The sequence below is a fragment of the Oreochromis aureus genome, linkage group 1 (genome assembly GCF_013358895.1).
Source record: "Oreochromis aureus strain Israel breed Guangdong linkage group 1, ZZ_aureus, whole genome shotgun sequence".
In the NCBI taxonomy this organism is placed as follows: domain Eukaryota; kingdom Metazoa; phylum Chordata; class Actinopteri; order Cichliformes; family Cichlidae; genus Oreochromis; species Oreochromis aureus.
This window is the reverse complement of record NC_052942.1, coordinates 22,241,810-22,253,718: the sequence shown is the minus strand read 5'-3', so window position 1 is coordinate 22,253,718 and position 11,909 is coordinate 22,241,810. Positions and strand designations below refer to the sequence as shown.

At 42.7% G+C, this 11,909-nt stretch overlaps 1 protein-coding gene across 1 annotated transcript in view; it reads left to right on the top strand.

Moving 5' to 3' along the window:
• Positions 1–10,822: 10,822 nt before the first annotated feature.
• mical2a (microtubule associated monooxygenase, calponin and LIM domain containing 2a) overlaps positions 10,823–11,909 on the top strand; it is a 38,550-nt gene continuing 37,463 nt past the window's right edge. The window contains exon 1 of the mRNA XM_039610558.1: positions 10,823–11,044. The gene's annotated coding sequence lies outside the window, so the exon portion shown is untranslated. The remainder of the gene's footprint in view (positions 11,045–11,909) is intronic.

The following is an 11,909-nucleotide window of genomic DNA, read 5'->3' as shown; positions in this document are numbered from 1 at the left end:
AAAATGGTGGTGGCTAACCAACCGGACATAGTGGTGGTAGACAAACAGAAGAAGACGGCTGTAGTGATCGATGTAGCGGTTCCGAATGACAGCAATATCAGGAAGAAGGAACACGAGAAGCTGGAGAAATACCAAGGGCTCAGAGAAGAGCTCGAGAGGATGTGGAGGGTGAAGGTGACGGTGGTCCCCGTGGTAATCGGAGCACTAGGTGCGGTGACTCCCAAGCTAGGCGAGTGGCTCCAGCAGATCCCGGGAACAACATCGGAGATCTCTGTCCAGAAGAGCGCAGTCCTGGGAACAGCTAAGATACTGCGCAGGACCCTCAAGCTCCCAGGCCTCTGGTAGAGGACCCGAGCTTGAAGGATAAACCGCCCGCAGGGGCGTGCTGGGTGTTTTATATGTATACATATATATACACACACATATATATAATGGAATGCCGTTTAGGAAATTATTATATATATAGAATGATTTTCTGAATATATAAAATGAAACTTGAATATATAAAATGCAACTTGAATATATTGAATGAAACTTGAATATATAGAATGATCTTTTGAATATATAGAACGAAACTTTACGTCACGGAGGCGCTTGCGCCATCTTGTGTTTTCCTTGTTTGTACCTGCGAGGAATGGCACTATGAGCCAGTCTGCACGGAATCTTGTGGCTCAAATTCTAAGTAATGAGGAGCTAATAAACACCCTGGCAAATGCATGTTCTGGCCAACCTAATATTAGTACCAGTGTACCGCATCGTACTACTGATGAAGAAATTTATTCACTGTTTCATCGTGGAAGACCAAATGCAGTGAACCTCTCCGGTCAGATAGCCCCTGGTTATCCAGCTAACATTATGGAGAACGTGCCTTCCACATCACAGGAGTCCCCCACAACGGGTCCCATCTACAATCTTAGACCTTTCACTCGAAAGGGCCCAAGGCAGAAGAGGTAAGAAGGGAACTAAATGCACTGAAATTACTAGTGTAAGGTTAGTAATTGGCAGGTTTCAATTGCTAGACTAAGCCAAGTAAACAAAAATATCACAGTAAAAAACAGTGTGCAGTAGACTCACAGCGTGTGATTGTGGAGACTAAACTGTGCACAACAGTTAATTTGTTTAATTGTGGAAACATGCGATTTATATAATATTTCACACCCCGTAAGCTTAATCTGCAAACATTGTGTAAAAGCAAAGCACATAATTCAGTTGTTACAATACATAGTTTTTGGCAGTATATAATTTAATGAAACTTTTTTTTAAAGCAACAAAAAGTACTTCGTGAATTTAAGACATTTTTTATGTGATTGTTAAGTTTCTCCACCCACCCATCCCACTATCTTCCATCATCTATCCATCCATTCTCTCCCACTTATCCAATTCAGGATTCCAAGAGCCTATCCTAGCTACCATGGGGCTAGAGGGTGTTTATTAATGCAAATTGGATATGTGTACAGAATTTCTTAATAAAATGTACTTCATTGATCAGAGAAGTGTGAGTATATTACATGCAGAAATGTTTACTTTGCCTTTATCCTCTATTAGGTTTCCAGCATAGCTAAGCAGGTCACATTCTGTGGCTCAGTCATTCACCAAAGAAGTGATTCTCTTCTATGCCACAACCTCACTGTTACATAGAATTCAATTTTCTCAAATGCTTCCTGTGTCCAGCTATTCCACACAATGTAAAATGTCAGTGGTAATGTCATAACATACAGGTTTATCAGCCATGTTTTGTATTTCAGATACCTTTGTTTATTTTTTAAATACTATAGTTAGATGTGGTCATTGAAAGATCTGCCACCTAGAGCAACTTTTCTTTACATTTTCAAATGAGATGAGTTAAGCTTTATTTCAGTGTCCTATTTGAACATTTATGCTTATTCATATTAATTTTCACTTCATTTCTAGCTTAACTCACAGGTTTAAATAATAGTTTTTGTTAGGTTTTGGAAAAGTTTTGAAAAGTGTTACAGTAACCCTAATGAAAACATATTTAAAGGGGGGCTATATAGCTGAAAAATGAACATTATATCATCATCGCACTATATGACATTGCATTCTTATCAAATAATGATACTACTACTACTACTACTACTAATAATAATGATAATAACTGTTAAACATAACCTGGTTTACATTCTCTAGGGAATGTTTAAGGATTTTGTTTACTTGATTAGACAGGCTAATTGTATTTTGTTTGTTTTTTTCTGTGTTCTGTCTTCCTACCTTTTATGTGTCTTTCCCCCCCCCCACATATCAGCCTGTAAGAGTTTAAATAAAAACATTTCTCTGTTTGATAGTTAAAAATGTATAACAGATATTTTATTTAATAAAAGAATCACAATTTGTGTTTATTAACAGATAAATTAGTACATCATACCATGATATGTAACATATAGTGTAACATTTTTTTACTGTGACAAGTATGGTTTGTCATGAAAGAAAAGTATATTTTAAACACTTTATTTGACTACTTTTATGATTTAAATGGCACAAAGGAATATGAAGATAAAACCAGTCTTATCAACCTTTACCTAAATAATAGCCTTGGAACTTTTTCAATATTGTGATATTTCACAATTTTTAGTGTCTGGCACAAAAACAAAAACATTTTCTAATGAACACAACCAAATGTACTAATTTATTATTATTATTAGTCCTTTATTTATCCAGGTAAAAATCTCATTGAGATTAAAAATCTAATTTCCAAGAGAGACCTGGCAATAACCGAAGCATCTGGCATGCATAATCAGAACATCAAATTTTAATGATCTTCATAATCAGAAGATCATTCTATGTATTCAAGTTTCGTTCTATATATTCAGAAGATCATTCTATATATTCAAGTTTCGTTCTATATATTCAAGTTTCATTCTATATATTCAGAAGATCATTCTATATATTCAAGTTTCATTCTCACCCTTTACAATCACAGGTTAAGGATGACCCTCGGTTTGACCACTCGTCCTGATCTAGTGGTCAGTGCAAGGCTAGTGTCCATGGCTGGTGTTTTAGTGTCTCTAGATGGCGACAGGGGCTCTGCTTGTTGTTGAGCTGCACTATCTGGCTGGGTTACCAGATCGGATGTTGGTGCTGAAGGTGCCGGTGACGCCTTAGCGCCTCTCAGGTCCCGTCGGTTACGCCGTATAGTCTGTCCCTTGCCAGTGCGGATCACGAAAGAGCGGGTAGTCTCTGCAGGTCGGATGATGACAGCCGGTTTCCAGCTTCTGGACTCATGCTGAAAGCGAATGTGGTCCCCCTGCTGCAGCCTCGGTAGTGCTGCGGCGCTGTGATTGTAGTACCGCATCTGATGCTCTTGTCTTTTCATCCATGTTTTTTGCACGACCGTCTGGCTTATGATGCGAGGTACCAGCTGGTATCCGGTGATGGGAAGCACTGAGCGCAGACGTCGACTCATGAGGAGCTGCGCGGGTGACCTGAAGCCGGAAAACTGGCGTGTTCCTTTGCTCCAATAGAGACAGGTAGGGATCTACTCCCTGAGCATAAGCTTTATCCAGAACCGATTTGGCTGTTTTGACTGTTCTTTCGGCAAGGCCGTTGCTTTGTGGGTACAAAGGGCTTGAGGTCGTGTGGACAAAGTCCCATGTGACTGCAAAATCCTTGAACTCTCAAGAGCTGTACTGTGGGCCGTTATCTGAGATAAGCTTCTCTGGTATACCGTGTCTGGTGAATATGGCCTTGAGCTTTTTGATGACGGACCCTGCAGTGGTAGAGAATAGCCTTTCAACCTCAAAGTAGCGGCTGTAATAGTCCACAACTACTAAGTAGTCCCGTCCACACCATGTGAAGAGATCTGAGGCCACGGCCTGCCATGGTCTCTCAGGAATCTGGTGTGGAATGAGAGGTTCTTTGGGATTCGCTGCGCGCCTCTCCTGACATATGGAACAATTTTCCACTGTGGCAGCTATGTCCTTGCCCATGCCTGGCCCATGCTCTCTGCTTACTCCTCTCAATCCCTATGTGCCCAGTGTGGATTCTCTCCAGCATATTGTTTCTTAGGGCTGTTGGCACTATGATTTTGTCACCTTTGAAGATGATGCCGTGGAAGTGTGAAATTTCATCTCTGAAATTCCAGAAGTCCAAAAGGGTTTTGGGGCATTTTTTCCTGTCCTCAGGCCAGCCACCATGCACGGTTTGCTTCAGCAAGGTGAGCTGCGGGTCGCATCCTGTATCTCTGAGAGCTTTTTGTCACTTACTGGGAGGCTGTTTATCACTGAGTGGACCTGGTCCTCCATGCCTTCACTCAGCGTGCTGTCTTGGTCGAGCAATGGTTTCCTGGACAGTGTGTCGGCCACAGGTATGTCTTTTCCGAGTCGGTGCATAGTTAACCTCTGTTGGGGTCAGTGTCTTTGAAGCATATGCTATTGGGTGTCTTTCCTGCATCAACACAGCTCCCAAACCATACTTTGATGCATCTACCTGTAGGCGTAGCTCCTTGGTCGTGTCGTAGTATGCCAGTATGGGACCTGGTTCTCTGGTTATGAGATCCTTCATTTGCTGGAAGACTCTGTCGTGATTCTGATCCCAGATGAACGCAGCTGACGCAGCGGTGCGTTCACTTCTGATAGTCGTGGTGCGAATCTGGACAGGTAGTTCGCCATTCCAAGAATTGTCTTGGAGGTAGCATGTCCTTTATGGCCTGCAGTTTCTTTGGGTCTGGCTGGATGCCCTCCCGGGTGAGTTTGTGTCCAAAGTAACTCACTTCTGTGGCGCCTATGACACATTTCTCTGGATTGAGACGCACTCCTCGCTCCCTTGTGCGCTCAAGCATGGCACGGAGGTTCTCGTCATGTTCCTCCTTTGTCCTGCCAAACACGAGGATGTCGTCCACGATGGCTGCCACTCCATTAAGGCCTTCGTATGTCTCATCGATTTTCCTTTGGAAAATGTCCTGTGCTGATATTATCCCAAAGAGAAGGCGCAGAAAGCGGTACCTGCCAAAGGTCGTGTTGAAGGTGGTGAGGAGCGATGATTTGGTGGTTAATTGGATGGCCCAATAGCCTGAGTGAGCATCCATGACACTGAAGTACTGTGCTCCTGCCAGCTTTGGTGTGATGTCATCCAATGTTGGAAGTGGGTAATGGGGTCTTTTGATGGCTTTGTTTAAATCGCGAGGATCAAGGCACACTCTGAGCTTCCCATTACGTTTCTCTGCGACCACCAGTCTGTTTACCCATTCTGTGGGTTCTTTTACTTTGACGATTATGCCGTTTTTCTCCATGTCATCCAACTCCTGTTTCAGTCGTTCCCGCAGTGTGAAAGGGATCCTCCGTGGGGGGCACACGACGGGCATGGCGTCTGGGTCAATGTGTAAGTCGCATTCTCCTGGGAATTTCCCTATGCCTTTAAACACATCAGCAAACTCCTCCATGACGCTTGTGATCTGTACTGACATGACCAGCTTGACTAGGTTTAGATCCAGGCATGCTCTCAACCCTAGGATGGGGGGTGCTGCATTTTCTACTATGTCAAAGGTCAGTATCTTGTGAATGTCTTTCCACCTGCACTTCAACTGGCATGTGCCTTTGATGTTGAGTTTTTCTCCTCCATAGCCAGATAATGTGCGTGTGGGCGGTGCCAAGCTGACCTGCTTGAAACACTTTTTAAACAATCGGGCAGGGATGACGTTAGCAGTGGCTCCTGTGTCAAGCTTAAAACTCACGGTGTGCTGCAGTGAGCCTACTTCTACGTCAGCGTAAGCCTGTTCGTCAGCCTCCCCTTCATTGCACTTTGTTATGGAATCTATGAATAGCTCCGCTTCATCGCTTGGAGTGTCAGGGTTAATAGAGTACACTGGGTTGGGTTGATGCGGTGCTTCTGAACGGCATGCTTTGGCAAAGTGGTTTGTTTTATTGCACTTTTTGCACCTTTTCCCTTTTGCAGGGCACTCCTCCTTCTGGCTGTGTGCTCGTGCACATCTTCCACACAACCTTCCCATCTTATTATGATGAGGTACCCTCCTATGTTTTTGCTGCATACTCTGGCGCTTAGCGGATACTGCATGCGTAGGCGCTGCTCCCTGCAGGCTCGTGTGTGGGTCGACCATGGCTTTCAATTGGTTTTGTGCGATCTCATAGGAGCGTGCAATGTCTATGGCTTTTTCTAAAGTCAAATCTGACCCTTGGCTCAGCAGCTTTTCTCTGACTTGTGGGAAACTGGTTGCAAAGACAATCCTGTCTCGGACCATCTCATCACTGTTAACATAGCCACACTGCTTGGCGAGTAGTTTTAACTCTGTCACAAAGTGTTCAAATGACTCCCCTTCGCCTTGGAGTCTTTCATTAAACTTGTACCTGGCAAAAATGGTGTTCTTTTTCGGCATGAGGTACTGTTCAAACCTGTCGAGATAGATGGTCAGCTTTTTAGCTTCTTCATCAGATAGCTGCCATGTGTTATAAATGTCTCTGCCTCTTTCTCCTACCCACAGAAGAAGATAGCTGCACTGGATCTCCTTGGGCATGCCGCTTAGCGGGCCGCTAAACATTAGCTTCACATGTTGTACGAACCTCCGCCGGGCATCGGGAAGATTAGCTGAATCCCAGTCCATTCGTGGTGCAGGAACTCCCGACGAATCCGTTTCGCGCTGTCAGTGGGCGTTTAGTTCGATTTTCTCTGACACCATGTAATATTCCGTTCTCAAACTTATGAATAAAGTATTCCTAATCTGCTTCGTGAGCCACCATTTTCTTTATTGCCGCTCATTCCGTTCAACATAACACACACCCACTTCCGTAAAACAAACGCGCCCCGCTGCCACTACGGCAAACTACAAGGGACAATAAGCACGGAGTGCAAACATAAACAATACAACAAGCTCCACCTTTATGACAGTTAATGCGACAAATCCATGTTTATTAACCAAAGTAACGTCATCACTGATATCATTTCTAGAGGCCGCTGAAAAGTCAGAAATGCTGCACCATCCCCATAATTCCCAAAAACGTGTCTTTCTTCCTCGCAGTGCCACACCCTGAAAGTCCACTTGTAACTTTCGCAAATGACAAGGAGATCATTACTATTACTATTGTTATTATTATTATTATTACTGTCATGAAACACTCTGTGCAGGCAGGAGAAGGACCCAAACACAGACTCTCGGACACAACGTTTAAACTAAAAAAACACAGCTTTATTTGCTGGCAGGGGAAAAGCATACAAAACAAAACTACACTGGGAAATCTACACAGGGAGTGTAACACACAGCAATGAGGGAGGACGCGACACTGACACAGAGAAACACAGGGCTTAAATACACTGGGGAATAACGAGGGGAATGAGACACAGGAGGAGAGCACAGCTGGGAGAAATCAGACATGATGAGACCAAAGGGAAGCAAAACTCAATACATTCACCTGGGACACAGACCTTTAAAGTAAAACAGGAAACGTAACACTGAGATGCGGAGTTGACTAGCGGATACAGCTGACAGGGAAGACAGAGCAACTAAGAAACACAGAGACCAAACATAAGGGAGGCACAGAGAACACTAAACACTGGGAATGATCACAAATAACATAAAACACTGGGTCAGTGAACCCAGGACCGTGACAATTACACACTCCTAACACTAACTCTAACACAGGTTTCAAGCTTATAGACAAATAGCTTTACAGTTGTAGTTATTCAAAGAAGCAGGCATGTTCAGCAAAGTTTTGTTTTCAATTAATTTTTTAATCTTCATTTAGGAAAATTTAGTTGTGCCAATTAGCCTATGTTTTGTGTTTTTGTGTTGTGGGAGGAAACCGGAATACCCGGGGAAAACCGGTTAGTAGTTATCCAGTTCAGGATCGCAGTGGGGCTGGAGCTGGATATGTTAAATAAATAAACCTTACAAAAGTTAACAATAACACATATTTTTTAACACATGGAGATAATTTTCATGTTCATTCAGCTATTTAGTAAATTCAGTCCGTATCAGTCCTGCTATTTATGTACGACCAGATGTTTGTTATCATATTACATAAGCATTCCTCAGAGTTCAATCCTACTGACACAAGAGAGGGATAGCTTTGGCTATTCAGCGCCATTACATGACACATTGAAGCTGCATGATGCAGATAAAACAACTAAATCCTCTTCTTTTGTGGTTTATTGTCTTCAAACCAGCAGACAAAGCTGATGAACTTCAGAAGAAGTCAGGGAAGAAATTTAGGCCGTGTACTGAAAAGGTTCCCTAAATGAACAAGATGAACACAGAAGACAGCTGCATCCTAATGGGATTTCCAATCTCTGATGTCCTGTCCTCTCATTGCTTCTGCTCATTATCATTTGTTATATTATTTATTATATGATTTCTCCAATTTCAGAATCCAGACAACAACAGAGAACATCTGGGGAAACTGTGGCTGTACAGTTTTTGGGATCTTCCTCACATCGTTTCCTGTGATTTTGCTGTGACAGATTTTCCATTAACATGTTACTAACACAACTGCCTTTCATCTTAACCCTGGGGTAACCCTGCATTTTCTGTGTTTCAAAGGTATATCACTTCTTACCAGCACATATCATAACTTATACTGCCAAATTAGCCGGGTCTTGGACAGGTGATGTTTGAGATAAGGCACTAACAGGTATGAAATCACGGTCTACTGGTCAATCAGTTATCTGGAAAATAGCATCACCTTTTCTGCAATAACATGTCAACTCTTTTTGTTTCCTCATTGAGCACCACCAATAAAATATTATTTTGTTTACCTACTGGTTGAAAACAGTTTTACAACAGTTCTATTCCATAAACATTAATATGAGTCTAACATAGAGCACCTAAGAGTGTTGCCAGAAGATACAAAGTTGGAGAAAATAGTTGGTGAACAGACTTTTCAAATCAGTCTAATAGAGAAGTTCAAAAATGATGGAGAGAATTAGGGGATAAGGTAGCTCATGAGGTAGAGGTGGTCAGGTGGAAGGTTGGTGGTTAGATCCCAAAGCGACTTCGGGTAAGAAACCGAACCCAAAGTTGCTCTCCCATTCATTCATAGGAGAGCAAATGTGTGTGAATCTTAGATAGAAAAGCACTTAGATGTACAAAAAAATATTTTAAGTTATATTTGCCAATGCTTTATTTATCAGTAAGAACTTTTAAGCAGCTTGTATAAGCTAAATCCTTATGCAACCTGCTGCAAGAGCTTGGTCTGCACAGCTGGCAGTAAGTCGGACTTGTTTCCGGTGAGTGTTGGAGTCCGTCAGGGACAGGGACAAATTCCTGCCCCAAGTGGAGGAGTTTAAGTACCTCGGGGTCTTGTTCACAAGTGACAGGAGAAGGGAGCGGGAGCTCGACAGATGGACTGGTGCTGCGGCTGCAGTGATGCGGAAGCTGTATCAGTCTGTCGTGGTGAAGAGACAGCTGAGAGTAAAAGAGAAGCTCTCAATTTACCGGTCGGTCTACATCCTTAACCTCACCTGTGGTCATGATCTGTGGGTAGTGACTAAAAGAATGAGATCACGGAACGAAGTGGCAGAAATGAGCTTTCTCTGAAGGGTGATGAGTTCGGCCATCCAGGAGGTGGGTGGGGAGAGGGAGGTCTGGGCTTCTCTGCTTAGGCTGTTGCCCTGCAAACTGGCTCGGGATAAGCAGATGGATGGATGGAGTTTTAAGCAATAAAAAAATACTTTTACATCATTTTATAGATGATATTATTTAAATTTACCTCCATCTAGAAAGTTAGCATATATTTAATTTGTGTTTGTATTTGGTAGAATCAATGTAATCTAAGACAAAATAATCATTATGTAGATTAAAATGTAAAAATTTTAATCTACATAATGAAAAAAAAAAAAAAAATTAAACACCCGCTTGGGATGTTTGAATGTTGGTAGTCTTGATGTAGCAAGCCTATAACTCAGTGAGAGTCACACAAGTCAGTCATGACAAACATAAACTCCTCGATTTCCAGGGGTACAATTGTTGTGAGATGAGTTTCATCAGACATTGCTTTCCTGGGCTCGCCACAAAACGTCCAGCGAAAATAAATAAATATATAAAAAAGAAATCACACAATAAAATAAATAATTTAGTCTTGTCTTCAGTTTTTTTTTTTTCCAAAAAAGTCTCCCTTTAAATGACTAATTTTGTTTAAGAGCTAATAAAACAAAAACAACAACACAAAAAAATCACTCTGACACAAGAAACTGACAAAATATCTCCTCATCTCAAAGTTTTTCACAAACAGAACTGCGAAATGGGCTTATTGTCAGGTCAAATGTGTGATATCGATCCACAGTGCCCTCTAATGTGGCAGTAACAAGCAATCTGTCAACCAACCCCGGTCTACCGTACCAGTGAAACCCGCTCAACCAGTAGCGTGAGACGTGGTAGTTTTCTTTCTATTTCAAAAACAGGCCACGAGATGGCGCAACGCACTTTTTAAAGTAAACCTATATCTGTCCTTGCCGCCTGTTTTAAGGCTGATGCGCTCTTTTTTCAAAGGGTTTTCTCACAGGTTTTGTCCACGGTGCTGCGGTTTTGTACATTTACTGCTGACAAGCTGCAAAACGTGACCTACAGTGTTGACTAAGTGGAGTTTCTGGCGCCTTGCAGTCTCTTGGAAAAAGAGGATCTTCCACCCGAATAACTTTACAGGTTTAGTTAGATGTGTTTAGTTACTGTAGTTGGATCTTCTTCTGTAATAATGACATAATCATCCTTTTTTTTTTTTTTTTTTTTAAAAAGTACTTTTGACTCATGCTCGTGTGCCACAGTTTATTTACGTTGGTAATCCTTTAATATTCAGGGGTGGATCCAGTGTGTTGTGCGCGCAGCTCTCACCTGCTTTCTGCGCAGACAGCAGGTGGTCGGCGGAGTGGTGCCCTTCCCTGAGAAAGTGTGGATTAAACAGCAGCCACAGGCGCTGTGCCCACGTGGGATGTGTCCCACGTTAGAGCACCGCCCCTCAATCGCTGGACGCAGCTGCACAGAAACTACTGCCTGTCAGTCTGAGGACGCACTTTACTTTCCACAGCAGTCCCGCAGCTCGATTAACCGAAGGCACAGGAAGAAAGACGATCTTGCGCATATCAGAAGGTAAGTTCTGCTCTTTCACGCTGTGTAAGTTTCTGATGTTATTAGTGCCAGCTGTGGGAGGTGTGACCGTGAGACACCTGATAGAAGTTTTTGATCCTGTTAAGCAACCCGATCAAAGTTAGCACTTATTACACCGGGAATGAATGACAGGCACGCTGTAAGCGAGAAACCCAGGATTCACTCCAGTCATTACTTTGTGTGCTGTTTCGTAGGTGGAATAATTACTGATTTATCCACGATGACTGTTTCTCGTGTCGTTGGAGCTTTCTGAACTGGTGCCAAAAACTGAAGCGTGATCATATCGCCTCCAGTTTGAAGTCTGCCTGAGAGCAGCCAGACGGCATCTGACTGGGCTCGTCCCTATTCCCTGATAACAAAAAGAGTTATCTGCACTTTGCCTAGTCTACTTTTGTTTTGTTTTGTTTGTTTTTGGTGTTGTTGTGCTGCTTTAAGCTATAAATCTTTTTTGAGTGCCTGTATAGTGCGCCAGCCTGTCAAACATGCCTATAGGCAGCTTTATTCAAACCCCAGAATGAGATCTTTTCTTTGCATCTAAGTTCAAACAGGTAAAGCTGCTGGTTAGTTAACGCTTCCTCTCAAAGCTGCCCACTCAGTGGCTTCTAGACTCTAAATACCACCTTAGCCTTTCTTTCTTATGGCCTGCACACCGACATGAGTTGCATAATAAAGAAAGGTGTGGTGTTGGCAGCCTTTACAAGCCGGCTACTAAAGAGAAGCTCAATGAGAGGCAGAAGCCACTTGTTAATGTTTTGCAGTGTAACTACAAGTTAATACACAGCTGGACCTTGGATCTAGCAGGTCTTCCTGATGAAGCAGGAAAAAGCCCTTCAGGCTGGACTAATTT